The sequence below is a fragment of the Poeciliopsis prolifica genome, unplaced genomic scaffold, assembly GCF_027474105.1.
Source record: "Poeciliopsis prolifica strain line A6 unplaced genomic scaffold, Auburn_PproV2 SCAFFOLD036, whole genome shotgun sequence".
NCBI classification, from domain to species: domain Eukaryota; kingdom Metazoa; phylum Chordata; class Actinopteri; order Cyprinodontiformes; family Poeciliidae; genus Poeciliopsis; species Poeciliopsis prolifica.
Window position 1 is genome coordinate 42501 of NW_026562411.1, and position 23517 is coordinate 66017.

The following is a 23517-nucleotide window of genomic DNA, read 5'->3' on the forward strand; positions in this document are numbered from 1 at the left end:
GGATATGTAGGCCCCAGTCCTTTTTTAAGTGGGCTATCTGGGAATGGGATAGTACTGGGCAACAGTATGTTGGGCCCATGTGGTTCTAGTATCATGGGCCCAACATGGGAAGCCCATGTGGGCTGACCACATTGAACCCACATGACATCAGCATGGGCTGACCATATATGGGTTAGACCTGGGTGTGGATATGTGGGCCCCAGTCCTTTTTTAAGTGGGCTATCTGGGAATGGGATAGTACTGGGCAACAGTATGTGGGGCCCATGTGGTTCTAGTATCATGGGCCCAACATGGGAAGCCCATGTGGGCAGACCACATTGAACCCACATGACATCAGCATGGGCTGACCATATATGGGTTAGACCTGGGTGTGGATATGTAGGCCCCAGTCCTTTTTTAAGTGGGCTATCTGGGAATGGGATAGTACTGGGCAACAGTATATGGGGCTATGTGGTTTCAGTATCATGGGCCCAACATGGGAAGCCCATGTGGGCATACCACATTGAACCACATGACATCAGCATGGGCTGACCATATATGGGTTAGACCTGGGTGTATATGTAGACACCAGTCCTTTTTTAAGTGGGCTATCTGGGAATGGGATAGTACTGGGCAACAGTATGTGGGGCCCATGTGGTTCTAGTATCATGGGCCCAACATGGGAAGCCCATGTGGGCTGACCACATTGAACCCACATGACATCAGCATTGGCTGACCATATATGGGTTAGACCTGGGTGTGGATATGTAGGCCCCAGTCCTTTTTTAAGTGGGCTATCTGGGAATGGGATAGTACTGGGCAACAGTATGTTGGGCCCATGTGTTCTAGTATCATGGGCCCAACATGGGAAGCCCATGTGGGCTGACCACATTGAACCCACATGACATCAGCATGGGCTGACCATATATGGGTTAGACCTGGGTGTGGATATGTGGGCCCCAGTCCTTTTTTAAGTGGGCTATCTGGGAATGGGATAGTACTGGGCAACAGTATGTGGGGCCCATGTGGTTCTAGTATCATGGGCCCAACATGGGAAGCCCATGTGGGCAGACCACATTGAACCCACATGACATCAGCATGGGCTGACCATATATGGGTTAGACCTGGGTGTGGATATGTAGGCCCCAGTCCTTTTTTAAGTGGGCTATCTGGGAATGGGATAGTACTGGGCAACAGTATGTGGGCCCATGTGGTTCTAGTATCATGGGCCCAACATGGGAAGCCCATGTGGGCATACCACATTGAACCCACATGACATCAGCATGGGCTGACCATATATGGGTTAGACCTGGGTGTATATGTAGACACCAGTCCTTTTTTAAGTGGGCTATCTGGGAATGGGATAGTACTGGGCAACAGTATGTGGGGCCCATGTGGTTCTAGTATCATGGGCCCAACATGGGAAGCCCATGTGGGCTGACCACATTGAACCCACATGACATCAGCATTGGCTGACCATATATGGGTTAGACCTGGGTGTGGATATGTAGGCCCCAGTCCTTTTTTAAGTGGGCTATCTGGGAATGGGATAGTACTGGGCAACAGTATGTTGGGCCCATGTGGTTCTAGTATCATGGGCCCAACATGGGAAGCCCATGTGGGCTGACCACATTGAACCCACATGACATCAGTATGGGCTGACCATATATGGGTTAGACCTGGGTGTGGATATGTGGGCCCCAGTCCTTTTTAAGTGGGCTATCTGGGAATGGGATAGTACTGGGCAACAGTATGTGGGGCCCATGTGGTTCTAGTATCATGGGCCCAACATGGGAAGCCCATGTGGGCAGACCACATTGAACCCACATGACATCAGCATGGGCTGACCATATATGGGTTAGACCTGGGTGTGGATATGTAGGCCCCAGTCCTTTTTTAAGTGGGCTAACTGGGAATGGGATAGAACTGGGCAAAACTATGTGGGGCCCATGTGGTTTCAGTATCATGGGCCCAACATGGGGAGACCATGTGGGCTGACCACACTGAACCCACTGTGGGTTCAGTGTGGTCAGTACATATCCACACCCAGGTCCAACCTGGGCGTGGATATGTAGACCCCAGTCCTTTTTTAAGTGGGCTAAATGAGACAAAATTGTAGAACAATGTACAGGGGTTGGACAATGAAACTGAAACACCTCTCATTTTAGTGTGGGAGGTTTCATGCCTGAATTGGACTAGCCTGGTGGCCAATCTTCATGAATTGCACATTGCAACAGTAAGAGCAGAGTGTGAAGGTCCAATTAGCAGGGTAAGAGCACAGTTTTGCTCAAAATATTGCAATGCACATAACATTATTTGGGACATACTGGAGTTCAAAAGAGGGCAAATTGTTCACCAAGACAGCAAGTCTTTGTGATGTATCAAGAGCCACAGTATCCAGGGTAATGTCAGCATACCATCAAGAATGACGAACCACACCTAACAGGATTAACTGTGGATGCAAGACGAAGCTGTCTTAAAGAGATGTTTGGGTGCTAACCCGGATTGTATCCCAAAAACATAAAACCACGGTGCCCAAATCATGGTAGAATTAAATGTGCACCTCAACTCTCCTGTTTCCACCAAAACTGTCCGTCGGGAGCTCCACATGGTCAATATACACAGCCGGGCTGCTATAGCCAAACTTTTGGTCACTCGTATCAATGCCAAACGTCGGTTTCAATGGTGCAAGGAGCGAAAATCTTGTGCTGTGGACAATGTGAAACATGTATTGTTTCTCTGATGAGTCTACCTTTACTGTTTTCCCCACATCCGGGAGAGTTACGGTGTGGAGAAGCCCCAAAGATGCATTCCAGCCACAGTGTTGTATGCCAGAGTGAAGCATGGGGGTGGATCATTGATGGTGTGGGCTGCCATATCATGGCATTCCCTTGGCCCCATACTTGTCCAAGACGAATTGACGCTGTATTGGCCTCAAAAGGAGGCCCTACACCACGCTAATAAGTTATTGTGGTCTAAAACCAGGTGTTTCAGTTTCATTGTCCAACCCCTGTAGTTAACCTGTCACTTTCAAAATTTTGACTGTATGTCAAAGCAAAAGCTGCAAGAGCAAGATTCTCAAAACTTGGAAAGAATTACCCGAGATGTCAGCTTTATAGTCTTTGCCAAGGCAATTGTTACTCAGCTGGCCTCTAATGGAGTTGATGTAAGGTAAATTGTAGAATTTAATTTTTTTCCTTGTAGGAAACCTCGACGATAGTAAAGGTTGGTGACCTTGACCATTGTCGAGGTCTCCAGGACGAAGGTGACCTCGTCTTGGAGATCACCCAAGGATATTTTGCTGATAGAACAGAACATCCGTGTCTTCCTAATGTTTGAACCTAAAACATGTTCACTGTGTGATATCTATGCCTGGCTCATTTACAAACACTAGGCTTCCAGAGGACCAGGATATTAAAACATTAAAAATAATTCTACAATGCTTTATTTTTTTAAACCAGTTCAGTATTGCTCTAGCCACACTTTGAACCCTTAACATTTTTCATGTTATTTTTATGCTAGAACAGTCCAGTCCAGTCTCCAAGCCAGTACGCATGAGTGGGCCCCCCTTGGGTTTGTAGTAGGCCATATGGGTAATGAGTGGTCATGGGTTTTATCTGGGCAAACCTCATGGGACACATATGGTTAACTAAAATGGGACCCCTATGGGCTGGCCCATTTGGGCTAAATGTATGGGCCCTATTCAGCAACAATGTGGGCTAACTGGAAATGGGACAGAAATGGGCAACACTATTTGGGGCCCATGTGGTTTCAGTATCATGGGCCCCACATGAGAAGCCCAATGTGGGCTGTCCACATTAAACTAACATGACATGAGCATGGGCTAACCATACATGGTTGGACCTGGGCAGGAAAATGTAGCCCCTAGTACTTTTTTTCATGGTCTAAATGGGACAAAATTGTAGAACATTTTAATCGACAATGTGGTTACCCTGTCACTTTCAAACTTTTCACTGTATGTCAAAGCAAAAGCCAGTTCAGTATTGCTCTTGCTACACTTTGAACCCCTAACTTTTTTTCATTTTATTATTGCAGTCTGAATGTCTTAAAAACATTTTTTTGAAATAATCTGTTTGAAATATATACGTAAACTCATATTCTGGTGCTTACTCAAAATTAAGCACAGAGTGGTCATGGTTGAGCTTTAGTCCTTGTTTTATTTTTAATAATAATAATAACTTTTTATTTTATTATTATTTTTTTAATCAATTGGATGTTTAGACATCCATAGAGTTTACTGCAGCCTGTTCGCAGCAAGATTTAAATTTTTATTTGGACAAATAGTTCAGATCAGACCATTGTGAAAAATATCACAAAATGTTTAGAAAATAAACAAAACTCATTAGCAAGTGAGAGACAAGAGTAAAAGTTTGAGCATCTGTTTTTTCATATATTTGCAAACATTTTCCAAGTCATCAGTATAAATAAAAAAAAAAATTAAAAAAAAACCCGTAACATTTCTGTTAATGATTCATTTGGTTCCAATTACCTTTTTGTTCATTGTTTGCTCTGATGCACCGTTGCCAATAAAGGTTGGTGAATTGAAGCACCGGTAGGCACTTTACACATCCACTGAAGAAAATAGTTCCAAAACATATTTGAATAAGGAGGAACGAAATGTATTTATTTACATTGAGAACTTTTGCTACATCGGTTTTACATTTGTTAAACCGATGTAGCACTCTCAAAAATTAATCTTGTGTTTCTTGGAAAACGTAAAATGACCGCGGATGGATATGCGGTTTCAAATCAAGCCTGTTCTCTTCATCAGTCCGTTGGCGCGGAGTCTGCCTGTTGGCTGATCTACGAAAGAATCTGTAAGTACATTCTTCTGTTTTACCCTAGTACCAAATTTTAGGGAGAGATTTTAAATCGCTTTTTAAAAAAATTGTTGCTCGTAACAAATCGGACGACAGTATCCCAAAAGAGACTTAATTGTTATTGTTATTTTTGCTTTTCTTTAGGGTGATACTTTTTCTGATATTGCTAACACACAGCTACACACAATAAGCAGATTTAGTGCAGACCGATTTCAAACGCAGCGTTGTGGGCCAAACCATTTTCAAATACCGCCGCCATTCTATTTGTGAGCTGCCATTGGTTCATTTGAGCGCCAACGAGGCAGAATGAAATCGGTTCACTGAAGAATCTATGTTGCTAGCAGAGGTTGTTACAAAGTGTCTGGACACAATAAAACCATTTGTATGATTTAAAAAGAGTAACTATTGTGCTTTCATTCTATGTACTTGGGCTTTTAATAATCTTTCTCACAGTCACATCAGCATGCACGGGGGTCTCATGTGGATTCAGGCTGGTTTGGCTGGGACCGATGCAAGATTATTGTCGTTTTTTTCAATAAAACTGCATTGAATCGTTTAGCTTTGGCCTATATAGGTAATGATAAGAGGGCATGGGTTTTATCTGGGCCAAACTGCGTGAGGCTCAAAAGGTTAAACCGAAATGGGACTCATATTGTTGGCTCAATTGGTTAAATGTATGGGCCCAATTCAGCATTAACGTGGGCTAACTGGGCATGGGACAGAAATGGGAACACTATATATGGGGCCATGTGGTTTCAGTATATTGGGCCTAAAAGGTTTTTTGTAAATAGGATGAAGGCATTGTAGTTCATATTTTTAAATTCTTTTTTTAATTGTTGTGTGACACTTTAAAGCGTTTTGCTATGTCAGAGTTTATTTCAATCTGCCGCTATTGTGTTGGTCTTCTAGAGTAGTCATCAGTGTCAGGGTTCCTGTGTGTATGTGAGTGTCGCATCTTATTTCAGCGAGGATCTTTGTGAGGAGCCCGTGGAGCTTGGCACAGGTGGAGGAGCAGCAGAATCTTCAGTCTACGCTAGATTGACTGAAGATTCTACTGGTGTATGCTAGATGGTTGCATACACCGGTAGTCACTCTGGCCTCTCCTGTTGTGAACAGTTTTCTGAGAACGTTTCTGTGTCTACTAGAAGTCACCTGGTCTCTGTGTTTGTTCGATCCTAGGGGTTTTGTGCCTCATTCGAGAACTCACCAGTGAATACCTGCCTGTTCGCTCGGCCGATTCCACTGCCTCCACTCCACCCTTCAAGGTTCCAGCTCTCTTCCATTCCCACCTCGCATTTACCTTCGGAACCGCTGCACACCCTCTCTCAGGAACCTGGCATCTCACACCCACGCCTCGAAAGACCCGCACCGAAGTAAGCCTGTTCCTGTTTCCCCTCCGATCACTCATTCTAAGCCCGTCATAACTAAGTTCTCGTTTCAGGCCAACCTGGTCGAGTGGTCCTCACCCTTCCGCTGATGTCCGGGAAATAGATTTTATTTTGTCCTGTTGTAAATAAATCACTCACTCATCCCTATCCAACGTGTGGTTACTGCATGTGGGTCCGTAAATTGAAACCCATCATGTCAATCAGTGGCCAAGCCTGAAACAAATATTGAAAGATGAAGAAATTCTTTTTGATATTTTTGCAATATTTAGCTAGCAGTTATGTGAAATGTACTTATATTTAATTGTAGCTCTAATTTTTTTATATGTACAATGTTTTAGGCTTTATTAGTTACATTTATAGTGATTTTCTAAACTTCTCTTAAGAGTAATACTACTGTCTTAGTCCTGTCACGTTAACAAAGAAATTAGGATAATTGCAAAACTGTTCAGTGTTTACAATATAAGGCTTCAGTAGTTAATCTATACAAAGGCTGTTTTGCCTTAATTTTTTTATTTTTTTGAAAAGTCTAAATGTTATATTGCACTAATAAAATATATATTTTTGCAGGCTTCAAGAGGATCAGCGTGTGAAGATCACTTTATAATGATTTGAAAAAGGTAGATTAATAGTTAGTAAAATTAAGCACATAAGAGTGATATAATAAACTGATGAACAAAAACAAAATGTTGTCCTGTTATTGTCATTGTACTTAAGGTTGCCATGGCTGCAGAAATTGGAGGCATCCTTAGATGACACAATACAACCAGCTGTGCGATTCCTCATGTCCCATGAACTGGAAGTCCAGTTCAACCTTTTTGGCCAACATTGGAAACAAGCTCTTGGACCTGCGTCTCTTTGATGTTTTGTATGGTAAATATCAGTTTTTATTGTCAGAGTAACTTTTTTTTTCACTTTTCTTTCTTAAACATATGTTAATTTATTTGGTTGTTTTATGCTTTTGTTTGTTATTTTTAGTAATGTTTTTAGGTTAAAAATTGAGTCTTCAATTTTTGGTTTTATTTGAACAGTATTCTTTCACTGTTGTTAAGAACTTAAAAATTTGAAGGTAATATTGTTTGCATTTCAAACAATATTAAAAAATAACCACAAAACCACGATAGAACCTAGTAGTTGATTTATATAGATGGATATATTTTAAATTTACAGTAAGAATATAGTTTCTGTACATAATAATGATGACTCAAGAGTCCTTTTGATTATGGCATATCTGCAAGCATTTTTGCCCCATGAAGGGGGAGATGCAAATCTCATGAATGTTACATTGTGCTAAAATGAAACACTAATACAATTTCTACCTTTGCTTGTTATTTAGGGGACTTAAAAGAAATTATCCATCTACAGAATCACACAAGCATACAGCAAAGACTCTCGAAGTGGTTTACTGGAGCCGAGTGGAAGTGGAAATAGACTACAGAGACTGCCAGTTCAAACTCAGGGGGAGGTCTTTCAAGATGGACAGTTTCAGTAAAGTATGAGAGATTTCAAATTTAAGCATGCATATGGCATGTAGGTTATTTTTAAAAATGTTTAACAAAAATGTATTGTGAAAGATCTATATAGGTGTGTATATTCACATTGTGTGTATCAATGTGAATATACGTGTATAAAGTTATATAGATAGTATTTAGATGTATACATTTATAGACCTGTAGGAAAATATGTAGGTGTCTTTATTTGTGTGCATCTATAGATATATATTTATAGATCTGTTTATAAGTTTGTTATAGTAAACTAGCTTTCTGTTATTTTCAAAGATGTCGTGAATAATTGCAGATTTCTTTTTGTGGCACCATTCCCTGAGTATTAATGAAGTTCTAATAATTGCTGTAGTGAGGTAAAAAATAACTCCTGACAATATTTTAAATTACTAAATAAAAGCCTTGAGCAAAATAAATTTTTCATCTCTTTTTTTTTTATTTTTTATTTGAACACGTTTTAAGCTGGACTTTGGATTGTTGATCAAGATTGCATATCTATGAATGTAATTCACATCCAGGTTAGATGAGAATTGTTCCTACAGGATTAAGGCATCTGGGTCCCGCTGAAAACCCAGTCAGCACCATTGAAATCAACCCTGGGCAAACCCCTGTGGGGCCACCATGGAAACCGTGGACAAACCCACTTGTTACCCATATTCTAGCCCAGTTCAGACCCAATTGGGACCCAGGTAAATATTCTTGACAGCACCCTAGTGGGCCACAGATGAGCCTCATGTAAGTTAACCATGTGGGACCCACTGAAAACCCAGTTAGCACCCATAAAAATTTACTTGGGCAAACCCATGTGGGGCCACCATGGAAACCGTGGACAAACCCACTTGGTACCCATATTTAGCCCAGTTCAGACCCAATAGGGACCCACGTAAATGTTCTTGACAGCACCCTAGTGGGCCACAGATGGGCCTCATGTGAGTTAACCATGTGGGACCCACTGAAAACCCAGTCAGCACCCATTGAAATCAACCTGGGCAAACCCATGTGGGGCCACCATGGAAACCGTGGACAAACCCACTTGGTACCCATGTTCTAGCCCAGTTAAGACCCAATTGGGACCCAGGTAAATATTCCTGACAGCACCCTAGTGGGCCACAGATGGGCCTCATGTGAGTTAACCACATGGGCCCCACTGAAAACCCAGTTAGCACCCATAAAAATTTACTTGGGCAAACCCATGTGGGGCCACCATGGAAACCGTGGACAAACCCACTTGGTACCCATATTCTAGCCCAGTTCAGACCCAATTGGGACCCAGGTAAATATTCCTGACAGCACCCTAGTGGGCCACAGATGGGCCTCATGTGAGTTAACCACATGGCCCCACTGAAAACCCAGTTAGCACCCATAAAAATTTACTTGGGCAAACCCATGTGGGGCCACCATGGAAACCGTGGACAAACCCATTGGTACCCATATTCTAGCCCAGTTCAGACCCAATAGGGACCCACGTAAATGTTCTTGACAGCACCCTAGTGGGCCACAGATGGGCCTCATGTGAGTTAACCATGTGGGACCACTGAAAACCCAGTCAGCACCCATTGAAATCAACCTGGGCAAACCCATGTGGGGCCACCATGGAAACCGTGGACAAACCCACTTGGTACCCATATTCTAGCCCAGTTCAGACCCAATTGGGACCCAGGTAAATATTCCTGACAGCACCCTAGTGGGCCACAGATGGGCCTCATGTGAGTTAACCACATGGGCCCCACTGAAAACCCAGTTAGCACCCATAAAAATTTACTTGGGCAAACCCATGTGGGGCCACCATGGAAACCGTGGACAAACCCACTTGGTACCCATATTCTAGCCAGTTCAGACCCAATTGGGACCCAGGTAAATATTCCTGACAGCACCCTAGTGGGCCACAGATGGGCCTCATGTGAGTTAACCACATGGGCCCCACTGAAAACCCAGTTAGCACCCATAAAAATTTACTTGGGCAAACCCATGTGGGGCCACCATGGAAACCGTGGACAAACCCACTTGGTACCCATATTCTAGCCCAGTTCAGACCCAATAGGGACCCACGTAAATATTCCTGACAGCACCCTAGTGGGCCACAGATGGGCCTCATGTAAGTTAACCATGTGGGACCCACTGAAAACCCAGTTAGCACCCATTGAAATCTACTTGGGCAACCCATGTGGGGCCACCATGGAAACCGTGGACAAACCCTTTTGGGACCCATATTGCCTGCCCACTTATATCCCATATGGGGCCCACCTAGGTGTGCTGGCTGGGAGGTGTGAGGCGAGGACTTCGGGTGCGTCGCCGTATTTTCTGTTGTCTGTGTTACGTGGCATCTCAGCGAGATATGCCAAGCACTCATGCATTGCTTAGACCTGGTCAGTCTGTGTCTCAGTCTGAACAGCATGAAGATTTGAAGTCGATTAAACTGATCATAGATCACGGGTGCCCAAAGTGGGTCCTAGAGGACCGGCGTCCTCTATGTTTTAGTCTCTCCCTGGTGGTAGAAACAACCTTTTCAGCAGGTCAACGCTCTTCTGAGGCCTCTAACGAGCCATCATTGAATTCAGCTGCTTTAAACCAAGGAGAGAAGTAAAACATGCAGGATGCCTGCCCTCCAGGACCCACTTTGGGCCCCTGTCATAGATGAAGCTGGAGTTGGTTTGGAGATAGAAGTTGATGCTAGTGCAGCACTCAGCACCATCAATAGCTTGATGCACGATTAGATCTTGTGATGAAAGGTCAGTTAGTTAGTTTTAGAGACTTAATCGGAGACGATGGAGTTTCATCCATGTTGGCATGTTAGACAGTCCAAGATTCACTCTGGTTAGAGAAGAGCAACGCAAGGAGAAGCCGTTAGATTTCCTAAGAAAACATTTCAAATCATATGAATGATAAAGTTAATTAATTAATTAGTAATAATCATCAATTTGGAAGGCAGACTGTTGCACAAGCAACATGGACAACACCAGCCTTTCGATGACCTCTGACCTCTGTAGTAACAAGTGAAGCCAAAACATCCAACCTTCATTTAATTTTAAAAGACTTACGTTTCAAAAGACGGCATTGAAACAATCGTAGTGAACGCTGGCTTCCTCCCACAGTCCGAAATCAGGACTTCAGGTTCACGGCTCTCTCTAATTTTGTCCTGTGTGTCTCTGTGTTGTCCTGTCCTGGTCTGGCAACCTGTCCAGGGTGGTGGACGCTACCTTCTCCTGTGACTGTTGGAGGTTCACACCAGATCTCAAACTTCTCACTTAGTGGAATAAAAATAATCCAGGTTTTTTTTAAATAGGTTGGTTTGTCTGGAAGAAGTTTGAATGAATGATTATGTCTACGTCTGAAGGTTCATCGATTTAACTTTGTGAGGTCTTCAATTTGTTGTTTCTTGGTAAAATAAGATCTGCGCTGACATCACTCAGCAGTACAGGAAGTTCATATTTACATACATGCATCCTTAACTGAGCGACGGACTTGCTTGTTCATTTTCAGTGAATCCCTCCAAGACTTGCACAGTCTGTAGCTAATGACTGGAACTCGAAACATTAACTTCTGCATTAACGGGAAGCGTGCTTTGTCAGTCAAGAATGAAAATCTGTCTCTGAATATTGCCAAAAGCCAAGCAGCAGTTCTGCTTGTACGCTGTGGATAACAGGGGATTGTTGCTGTTTGTAGACATGAAGGAGAACAAGCTTTCAGGAAAACCTCAGGGAATGACATCAGCCTTCATAGAACAATTAAAGTGGAAACAAAAATGCAAAGAATATGGAGAAAGAAATACTCTGACTAAAAACTGACATGTGTTGCATTTAAGAGTTCACAAAGGCATCACCTTAAAATATTTGCTTTTGAGTCAACATCCTTCCTGACTGTGAGGACAGGATGAGTTGTGTTGTTGAAGTCGGCAGCCTGGATTTTCTGGTCTAAGCAGCTGTCAGTTTGTTCACTGACATTATGCATGCTCAATATCTGCCATGCTGCTTTCTACCCTGTCAATGGGGGTAATTTAGGGAACAATGAGGCCCTCTAGTTAGTAACAGAGCCCTCTTTGTGGCACGGGCCCCTGGGGCCGCTAATCTCGCCAAGGAAAACAATGGCTCACTGCTGCAGTAGAGGCCGCTCCTGTCAGTAATGCTTCAGGTTCAAATACAACCTTAAATACAAACACACAACCTTAACACAGATGGTTGCTGCCCATCTTGATCATGACAAGTTGGACTAAACGACCTCATAACCGTTTGGCAAGTTTCCAGGATAACATTAGAAAAATTAGAGACTATGACAGTATACAATATTTACCTTAACAACCCCTCAATTATGCTCTAAACAGAAGGTGTTTCTGTTACCTAGCAAATTCTACTGTTGATACATCGCTCTGCAATAACTCAGTGTGACGAGGCTGCAGAATGGTTCATAGAGCAAAAACAAAAAAAACAATGAAAAGAAGTTACATGCATAAAACTCTCAATCCATTAAAAGCACATTAATCACAATAGTGACAAACTTAATCTTAATAAGTTGCTAACTTTAATTTTGAAGGTTGGCCTGTAAAAACGCACGCTTCCAAAAAACGCTTATTGACTCTAGCGACTTTTATTTGAGAAAAAATAAATGCAAAGAGGGAAGGAGGGACTATAAGGAGACATTGCTTGTTCAGAACCAAAAGGAAGTCTTTACTGCCATTTTCTGTTAATCAATCCAATATTGTTGCATGTGTTTGATTAAACAGACATTCATTCTGACCATAGGATTATAAACATGTTCATCCATAAATGGATTGAGAAAGTTAATATTTCCATCTGATAGATGCATCAACATCTGATGTCCATTGTTCAACGAGGAGCCGCCGTCTGGTCACACTTCTTTTACAGTCTAATTAAGATTTTATATTCATGTTTTGTGTTGTCAATAACTGACACTTTTGAGTTTACAGAAACTCACTTGTGGATATTTTAGGGTCACACATGGAACTCTGTGATTTCTAATTGAACTTGATGGGAAACCAAAAGAAATCAGAAAGAGCTTCTGGTTCATCCTGGGAAATATTGCCAGACTTGAAGGAGCCACGTTCACCTGGTCAATGAAGACAAAATGCAAATGTCCCAACGTCCAACGTCCCGCTTCAGAAGGCGATGATTCCCAGAGAGGAGAGGGTTCTGGTCCGAAATGTGCAGAATGACCCCAAGACAAACTAAAAACCTTGTGAAGACAGTGATTATCCACAGGCTGCTCAGCGAGCCTGAAGCAGCATCTCAATGCTAGCATGTAGCAGCACGCTAACATCAGCGTCCAGTCTAAATTTCTAAAGAAGAAACAAAACGAACCTCATCAACAGATTCAAACCAATGCACATCATGTCAATCCAATAATTTAGCAAAAGAAAGATTTTTGGAATGAAAAGGTTGAATATAAATGTTGATTTGTGCTTTTCAATTTAAAAACCCTAACCCTAACCCTTTAAATAAGATAAATTGCAATTAATTGCAGTCGCTGGAATTAACTCAATTAACTTATATAGAGAAGGAGACAGAGAGAGATCTCCAGAAATAATGGACAGTATGAATTCTTACCTGTCCATTGATAATTCACAGGTGTTTTACACCCTGATCCTCTTTAACATTTGAACCTGCCCACATGACTCGACTCTCCCTCACGCTAGGCTGCCACGTATTGTCACCAAACATTCAATAAAGGGGATTAAGCCCTTTTCATCTCCTTCTTCTGGGTTTTCTGTTGATTCTACGGTTCATCACATCCAGCTGGGGAGTCTTCACTTTGCCCAGAGTTCGCACTAAAGGATCCCACTGCTGACTTACTTTGAAGATCAAGCTATTATTCCTCAAGTGCCCACATTGTTCTCCGCCTGAATTAGTGCACCTGAATCCACTAATCGATGGTTGTTGGTACATGAACGACACGTGACATCCCAGTGCTTCCAGAGAAAAGCTGCAGCTCTGATGTGGAGCAAACTGGGATTATCTCAAGTTGGGAATTCATTGTGACTTATTTTTAAAGTCATGCTTTTGCACTTTCATCTAAGTTGTTCAATAATGCAAAACGTTTCAAAATTCCCATTAATTACAAAAATGAACAAAAGTGAGCATTGATGTTTCTGGTCATCTGACTTTTCCTATTTATAAATGTTTTTAAAATGCCGTGAATACTTATTATAACTTTATGTATGTTTTATAATTATTATATCTTTCATAATGTCACAGTTGTTTTTGAACAATTGATGTGTCTGAATACTGTTAGCTTTATATTCTACACATTCATTCACTTTTATCTTTAAATGCTCCTCACCTTTAAAAAAGACTCAGTTTTTCACCAGAGCCACATCCGACATGCAACATTCATTCACTGATATGAAGGTTGGGCGGGACGGTGGGAATAAACGGCTCCACCGGCCTCAGAGGAGCAGGACGCAGTTGGAAGCAAAGCCACAATTTCACTTTAGTCGCTCCGGCCGCTTTTCTGTCTCTCACCCTGTGGCTCTGTGGACCCGGGATTCTACTCATTGGCTTTGCTCCTCTGTGCTGGGCATTTGGTGGCCCTGGGGCATTTGGGGGCCCTGGGGCATTTGGGGGCCCTGGGGCAGTGCCTGGGGCAGTGCCTGGGGCAGTGCCTGGGGCAGTGCCTGGGGCAGTGCCTGGGGCAGTGCCTGGGGCAGTGCCTGGGGCAGTGCCTGGGGGAGTTGCGGCCCTCAGGAATCGAGTGGCTCACCACTCAGACACCTGAGTGTGTTTACAGAGACACACATCAGGCTGTCCTAGTGGGGACTTTCCATTGACTTCCATTCATTTCTAAAACCAAACCCTAAAACTCATTAACTCCGACCAAAACTCCGTTGCCTTCTGTTTCTGCACTTCCACATTTTTTCGCCACATAGCACCGATTTGGCAACAGTGGATTGGGATTGGCGTTTTCAACCAGTCCCTGCAGGACTTGCCCGCTGTAACAATTAACAATGTTTATTATTCAAATAAATCACTTGTCCTTTTCGGAGGTTGGAGCTTAAGTGACATGTCTCCAGTTTTATAAAGGACTTCGAAGGTGAGTGAATGTTTAAAGTTCTCCAAAATGTCTAACACAGCTAAGACAGTCAATCTTACATTCGGGCTTTGTGAATGTTAAGTGTTTGTCATTTATTCACCTAATCTGAGTGTCAAACAAGCAGGCAGGAGACGTGACGATTAGACTATAAAAAATCCTCCAGTCCTTGAGTCCATAGAGCTTCAGGTCCAAGAGAAAAAGCCAAAGGGAAGAGAGGAAGAAAAAGCAATTCAACATGTTCATTGTTCATTTCAATGAGAAATGAGTAAGTTTTATGTCTTAAGGACTTTCAAGAAGTACAGTTTAATTTTATTTAAATGAGCGGTGCTCAACCAGCTGATCTCATTAAGGTTTGAAATAGATCTCATCTTAAGGAGACGGACTGAACGCTGGTACGAGGCGGAGACGAGCGCTTTGGATAATAAAATATTATTAATAACCGAAACGATATAAGTTAGAAACATGAGCATCGCTCATTGATTGTTTTGGTTCAAAGTGCTTCATGCTGTGGGTCAGAGGGTGAGAACCGTCATGGTGAGGCCTGGTTGCTTGTGGCTTGTTGCTCAGTGTTCATAATCAATTGGTGCAGAAAGTGGTGATTTCTGACATGAATGATTTGGGCAAAACCCAGGGCGTTATCTTTTTAGATAAGCTGAACAAAGTTTCCTTAATGTTGGTTCAATTTATTTCAGCTGTACCTATTTAATATACAGGTGTTTTATGGGAATGAGAATTTTTCAGATCAATTTGATTAGCAATTTTGATCATATTTCACCATTTATTTTGTTGTGTAGTGCAGAGCGCTGGTCTGGGTCTTGACTCAGCCTCGGATCCTATAATCTTGGTCTTGTCTACAACACTGGATGGACGTAGACCAAGACAAAAAAGAATAACTAAACACAGAGCAACTAGAAAACACTACAAGGGGGTTGAAATAAAGAAACACAAGAGTGAGAAAGATCTAACAAAAATTAGTAACAACAAATAATCAAGAGTAAAACAAAAGGTGAAATAAAAAGAGCAGCAAAAACACAGAACACAAATCAAACTCAGAGAACAGAGTAAACAGTGAACAGGAATGTTAAAGTAAATCACGCATTTCTTCAGGTCTCCTTCAGGGGAACAATCATGAACTCAAGCAGCTTCCCTCTGCAGGTCGTGACTGGACACCAGGCAGTGTGTTCAGTGGAGGTCAGGTGAAGACTCCTCAACATGCAGCTGCTGCTTGGAGATGTCTTCAGAGCAGATCCTCATCCTGGTTGTGTTTTGTGTGGTTTCAGGTCTGACTGGTCGTTAGTTTATCCCTCGTCGTCTGGAAGAGCAATCACAGCTTCGTTCCTCTGGCTGCATGAGCAGCGACATACTTCCTCCTTTAAAAGGGATTTACCAAACATGCTTTCATGTTTAAAGGTCAGGCTGAAAGAACTTCCTCATAACCACACATTTACTGCATTTCATTGACCTTTGAACCCTGACTTCAACTTTTAAGCAGTGATGGTTCACAAGCAAAAGGTTGGCGTTACCAAACAGCCAATCCAGGAGCACTATTCACTTTCCTTGATGCTGATTGGCTGATAAGGGAGAGCGTGGATGTTTGCCTCCATGGGAGAGTTGAGATGCTTTTCACTGTGTGTGTTAATGCATGAGAAAATCAATTTGGTGCTTTACTATTTAAAATGAAGCATTTAGGAGCATTTCAGAATCTCCCAAATGCCTAAACTGGTGCTACTTGATAAACTGCTGCTTGGGCCAGATGGTGGTTTGATCAGTGTTCTCTTATTTAGTTGTTCATTCATTTATTCTGTGAAATTTAAAGAGGTGACCCAGGAGACGATGAGTTAGGAGGTAATGTAGCGGTGGAAGATAGAGAAATAATATACACTCATATTCTCTATATTATAGTAAAAACCACCCTGAGGCACTTCAGAAAATATTCATTTTTGATTCAGTTACACATGGATTTCAACTGATCCCAGTTACCAATCAGTTCTTTATTCAAGTTACCTGAACATTTTTTAAGCAAACCCAACAGAGCATCACTCCTCCTGACCAACAGGGGGCAACAGTGGAGAGGAAACCCCCCCCCCCTTTAACAGGAGGAAGCCCCCAGTATAACCAGAACCGGGCTCAGTATCAGCAGCCATCTGAAAGTTGGAGAAGATGGAGAAGAATTGAGCCAGGAGAAGTTTCTATGTTCATAGAAATATATTTATTTTCCCTTTGGGATTAATAAAGTAATCTTGATTTTGAAATAATGGTCAGGTGATGGCAGCATCATGCCAGCCGATGCCCTGCCTTTTGTTTTTCATGGCAGTATTTTATGTATCTGGAAATGAAAACACTCAAATTATCTCTATGAGATGCAGCCGATGCCCTGCCTCTATTCTAGATACCCTGGAATCAGCCATTCTGATTGGCTGATTCTAGGAAGAGAAGAAAGTCAGGGATGGTCGGTTTGTCCTCCAGCAGCAGAATAGGACAGAATGACCCATGTTAAAACAAAGACAGAGTTTTTAAAGGCAGCTATGCTGAGTATCATCAGCATATCTGGAGATCTACGGTCAATGTTCTGTGCTGGTGCAGTGCTTTATCAAGTCCAGAGGACTCCAGAGCTTTTCACACTACAGGTGGCTCACCACCTCTGATGGTGGTGAGCTACTGGATGGTAGCTACAGCTGCCCTCAGGCAGTCTAACAGAGACCAGGCTGCCATACAGTGGTGCCCCCTGCTGGGCAGATGGAGTGAGAACTGAACCAGCCTCCACAGAAAATGTGAACTTAAATCTAAGGAACAGGAGAAAAAATGAGAAGTTTTTCCGGTGTGACTGAAAGTGTGAGGTGTTCTCAGCTTGTTCTCTCTGCTCCTGTCTCAGCGCTAAAGCTACGCAAACAGCAATTACCAAATTACACTCTCCAAACCAAACACTGTGATTCAAACAGAGGAATCAGTTGGATCTGCTCACCCTAAGCTGGGACTCTAGTGACACTGAAAACCTTTGGGTCAGACAAGGATGTTAATGGAGGCTTGTAGTGAAAAACAACTCATGTCATTGAAGGCTTAAGGCTTTAAAATGGTCATGGGAGAAAGAAACCTCACTTTCCAAAATGCAACCTGGATAAATCAGCTAAAAACAACAAACAGAACTCCATCATCTTTTTGTTGTTCTGCAATGAAAAATGTTCCTCATCATCTAGTTCTGACAGGACTGCAGTTAATCTAAAGCTCTTGTTAAAGTTTGATGCATTGCTAAATCCAGTTGTGGCCTGTGCTGGGACCAAAGTATAAATGTCTTAAAATGTGTTTTTGTTGCCTCAGCTTCTGCTTTTTCTTTAGGGCTTTAATCTGAATATGCATCATAAGAAATGGAAGCAGCAGAACCATCTGGACTCAGAACATTTCAGCTGCTTAAAGGTTCAACTAAAATGTACCTTTCTGTCATTTGGCATCCACCTTTATTAATATTAAAAAAACTCAAGATTTCTCAGAATTTCATGATTGTTTTTTTCTTGAACGGTAAAAGTTGAGAATAGATGCACTAAAAAGATGCACCCTGTTTAAGTTAAATATTAACTTGTTACTATCAGGCCAAAAACCTTCATTAAAGCTGAAGTTAGAAAAAAAGCACCAAACAGTTACACCAATGCAATGTGAGTTTAGGAGCTAGTCAGAGTCACAGGAAGTAGCTTAAAAAAAGGACTTTTCTCTGAAAGTGATACTGAAGTCTTTCAGCCTGGTGAAGTGTGAATGGGTTCTGGACTGTTGATGAAGATCACAAAGAAGCTGAACTGCTTAGAAGGAAAACAGTAAGACAGAGTGGCCCAACCAGATTTCCTCTACAGGTCAATGATAAGACTTCTTTGTCTCTGATATTTAATATGACACAATTTTATGTGATGGCAGCAATTTACTGCACATGTTGAAACATGATGTGAAACAAAACACTGGGAAACTAATCCTTTTTCTGATAATTCCCATAGGGTTAGGGTTAGGGTTAGGGTTAACACACAGACACTCAGTTGCTCACAAAAATCCGGTCAAACAGCATTTACTGACAATTTAATAAACTGCATTGGTACGTTCTGTTTTTTATAAAGTGAACATTTACATGAGTCATTTTCCACTTTTGCTTTCAGACAATGAAGAAAAACTCAATATTTACTTTAAATTATTCAGTGCAGCTGAATCTGATTTGAGTATTGTTTAGAGATCAAGCTGATGTGGAATCTTTAATGAGTCGTCATCATTTATCCCTGCAAGACTCTTGTGGAGTTATTACATAAATCCAAACATCATCACCGTTCAGAGTTTGTCCCAGCTTGCTTGACTTTAATTACTTTAAGAGTTTCTGAGTCATTCATTGTTGAAGAAGTTTTCTGCTGTAACTTTACCCATGAGCAGGACTGGGATGTTTTTCTAAAAAGTGACATCGTTCTGAATTTTTTTAAAGATTTGTTTCCGAGTTCAATGCCAGGTGAAGGTTTCTTTTCACCATGCAGGAGCAGCGTCATCAGGTCAATTCTCCACATTTTGAACCGTTGAGCAGAACAAAGGTCATGACTCAGGGACTCAGACCGACTTCTCCACCCCCACTTTCAATGCTGTTCAGCTGTGGTCACCGTCCTGCTCACTGTTTGGCACCAAGTGATTGCAGAAACCCCCCAGCTTCAGGTACGTCCTTTATAAGTCCTTGCCTGGTCCCGTTCTAGTCTCTCTCTAGACCAGTGGTCTCAAACTCAAATACACAGTGGGCCAAAATTTGAAATTGAACAAAACCGTGGGCCAAGGTTGAACAATTGAATCTTTTGATATGGACCCAAACAAGTTTTGATTTAACAATAAATATTGAACACAAGGCTGATATAACTTAAAAGTGCAGGAGTGCAAAATTGAGTTGCTAAAAATAATAAAACATATCAATGGCATATTAAATAAAATGTTAATAAAACTTGAATGCCTCCTTTCTGAGGTAAATGTCAAAATTAGCTTCATACACAGGCTGATAAATTTGAAAATAAATAACATAACAACTATGAATAAATCACTGCGACAGACGGGACCTGTCCAGGGTGAACCCCGCCTCTCGCCCGGAACGCAGCTGGAGAGGTACCAGCACCTCCCGACCCCGTTAGGGAGAAGGGTGCTCAGAAAATGGATGAATAAATTATTAAATAAACTATGAGTAAACCATTCAGGCCTTGGAGTAACAAGAAAAGATGCATAGAAAACTTATTTATTGCTCATTTTGCAGACCCTAGCATCTTTTCTTGGGTGCCAGTTCATCAATGTCGGGGCTCAGGGTTTGAGCTGAGGAAACCTTCATGATCAAACAAAGGCGTTCGTCAGTCAGACGTCTCATGTGAGACGTTTTCGTCATCTTCATTGAGGAGAAAAGCTGCTCACATAGGTAAGTGCTACCAAACCCAAAGAGCAATTGAGTAACTTTGGTGTGGAGCAGAAACATCATGTCAGGGATGAACTGTGGAAACTGTGCAGCCCCAACATCATCAAACTTTGACTTCAGCGCTTCATCACACTGGAGTTCAGTCAGCTTCATTTGGAGGTTGGTTGGAGCATTTTCCACATCAACTTCGGAGGGATTACTGAGCAGTTTCTGGACATCAAAGTTGCCAAATTGCCGCCTAAACTCAGCGCCGAGCGCCTGAGTTTTTCAGCAAACTGCGCGAACACAGCAGTAGAGATCTACGTTTCTATGGTTTGGCAGCAAGGGAAATGGCCAAAGTTTGCTTGTAGCATCTGATTCTCCCACAGGCACATCTTAGTTTGAAAAGCTCGCACTGACGCATACATATTTGTGATGATGCGTTCCCACCCTTGCAGCTGCAGGTTCAGCGCATCGAGCAACTTTTGCTCCGGGAGATCTGCAGTGTCCTTCCCTTTGCTCTAGTCTAGTCTCTCTGGACACTCTAGACCCCATGCTAGTCTCTCTGGACTTTCTAGACCCCATGCTAGTCTCTCTGGGCTCTCTGGACCCCATGCTAGTCTCTCTGGCCTTTCTAGACCCCATGCTAGTCTCTCTGGGCTCTCTGGACCCCATGCTAGTCTCTCTGACCTTTCTAGACCCCATGCTAGTCTCTCTGGACTCTCTAGACCCGTTCTAGTCTCTCTGGACTCTCTAGACCCCATGCTAGTCTCTCTGGACTCTCTAGACCCCATGCTAGTCTCTCTGGGCTCTCTAGACCCCATGCTAGTCTCTCTGGACTCTCTAGACCCCATGCTAGTCTCTCTGGACTCTCTAGACCCCATGCTAGTCTCTCTGGACTCTCTAGACCCCATGCTAGTCTCTCTGGACTTTCTAGACCCCATGCTAGTCTCTCTGGGCTCTCTGGACCCGTTCTAGTCTCTCTGGACTCTCTAGACCCCATGCTAGTCTTTCTGGCCTTTCTAGACCCCATGCTAGTCTCTCTGGACTCTCTAGACCCCATGCTAGTCTCTCTGGCCTTTCTAGACCCCATGCTAGTCTCTCTGGACACTCTAGACCCCATGCTAGTCTCTCTGGCCTTTCTAGACCCCATGCTAGTCGCTCTGGACTCGTTAGACCCGTTCTGGTCTCTCTGGACTCTCTAGACCCGTTCTGGTCTCGCTGGACTCTCTAGACCCGTTCTAGTCTCTCTGGACTCTCTAGACCCCATGCTAGTCTCTGGACTCTCTAGACCCGTTCTGGTCTCGCTGGACTCTCTAGACCTGTTCTGGTCTCTCTGGACTCTCTAGACCCGTTCTGGTCTCTCTGGACTCTCCAGACCCGTTCTGGTCTCTCTGGACTCTCTACACCCGTTCTAGTCTCTCTGGACTCTCTAGACCCGTTCTGGTCTCTCTGGACTCTCTAGACCCCATGCTAGTCTCTCTGGACTCTCTAGACCCCATGCTAGTCTCTCTGGACTCTCTAGACCCTTTCTGGTCTCTCGGGACTCTCTAGACCCCATGCTAGTCTCTCTGGACACTCTAGACCCCATGCTAGTCTCTCTGGACTCTTTAGACCCGTTCTAGTCTCTCTGGACTCTCTAGACCCGTTCTGGTCTCGCTGGACTCTCTAGACCCCATGCTAGTCTCTCTGGACTCTCTAGACCCGTTCTGGTGTCTCTGGACTGTCTAGACCCGTTCTGGTCTCTCTGGACTCTCTAGACCCGTTCTAGTCTCTCTGGACTCTCTAGACCCGTTCTAGTCTCTCTGGACTCTCTAGACCCGTTCTGGTCTCTCTGGACTCTCTAGACCCGTTCTAGTCTCTCTGGACTCTCTAGACCCCATGCTAGTCTCTCTGGACTCTCTAGACCCCATGCTAGTCTCTCTGGACTCTCTAGACCCTTTCTGGTCTCTCGGGACTCTCTAGACCCGTTCTGGTCTCGCTGGACTCTCTAGACCCGTTCTAGTCTCTCTGGACTCTCTAGACCCCATGCTAGTCTCTCTGGACTCTCTAGACCCGTTCTGGTCTCGCTGGACTCTCTAGACCCGTTCTAGTCTCTCTGGACTCTCTACACCCGTTCTAGTCTCTCTGGACTCTCTAGACCCGTTCTGGTCTCTCTGGACTCTCTACACCCGTTCTAGTCTCTCTGGACTCTCTAGACCTGTTCTGGTCTCTCTGGACTCTCTAGACCCCATGCTAGTCTCTCTGGACTCTCTAGACCCCATGCTAGTCTCTCTGGACTCTCTAGACCCTTTCTGGTCTCTCGGGACTCTCTAGACCCCATGCTAGTCTCTCTGGACTCTTTAGACCCGTTCTAGTCTCTCTGGACTCTCTAGACCCGTTCTGGTCTCGCTGGACTCTCTAGACCCCATGCTAGTCTCTCTGGACTCTCTAGACCCGTTCTGGTGTCTCTGGACTGTCTAGACCCGTTCTGGTCTCTCTGGACTCTCTAGACCCGTTCTAGTCTCTCTGGACTCTCTAGACCCGTTCTAGTCTCTCTGGACTCTCTAGACCCGTTCTGGTCTCTCTGGACTCTCTAGACCCGTTCTAGTCTCTCTGGACTCTCTAGACCCCATGCTAGTCTTTCTGGCCTTTCTAGACCCCATGCTAGTCTCTCTGGACTCTCTAGACCCCATGCTAGTCTCTCTGGCCTTTCTAGACCCCATGCTAGTCTCTCTGGACACTCTAGACCCCATGCTAGTCTCTCTGGCCTTTCTAGACCCCATGCTAGTCTCTCTGGACTCTTTAGACACTTTCTGGTCTCTCGGGACTCTCTAGACCCGTTCTGGTCTCGCTGGACTCTCTAGACCCGTTCTAGTCTCTCTGGACTCTCTAGACCCCATGCTAGTCTCTCTGGACTCTCTAGACCCGTTCTGGTCTCGCTGGACTCTCTAGACCCGTTCTAGTCTCTCTGGACTCTCTAGACCCCATGCTAGTCTCTCTGGACTCTCTAGACCCGTTCTGGTCTCTCTGGACTCTCCAGACCCGTTCTGGTCTCTCTGGACTCTCTACACCCGTTCTAGTCTCTCTGGACTCTCTAGACCCGTTCTGGTCTCTCTGGACTCTCTAGACCCCATGCTAGTCTCTCTGGACTCTCTAGACCCCATGCTAGTCTCTCTGGACTCTCTAGACCCTTTCTGGTCTCCCGGGACTCTCTAGACCCCATGCTAGTCTCTCTGGACACTCTAGACCCCATGCTAGTCTCTCTGGACTCTTTAGACCCGTTCTAGTCTCTCTGGACTCTCTAGACCCGTTCTGGTCTCGCTGGACTCTCTAGACCCCATGCTAGTCTCTCTGGACTCTCTAGACCCGTTCTGGTGTCTCTGGACTGTCTAGACCCGTTCTGGTCT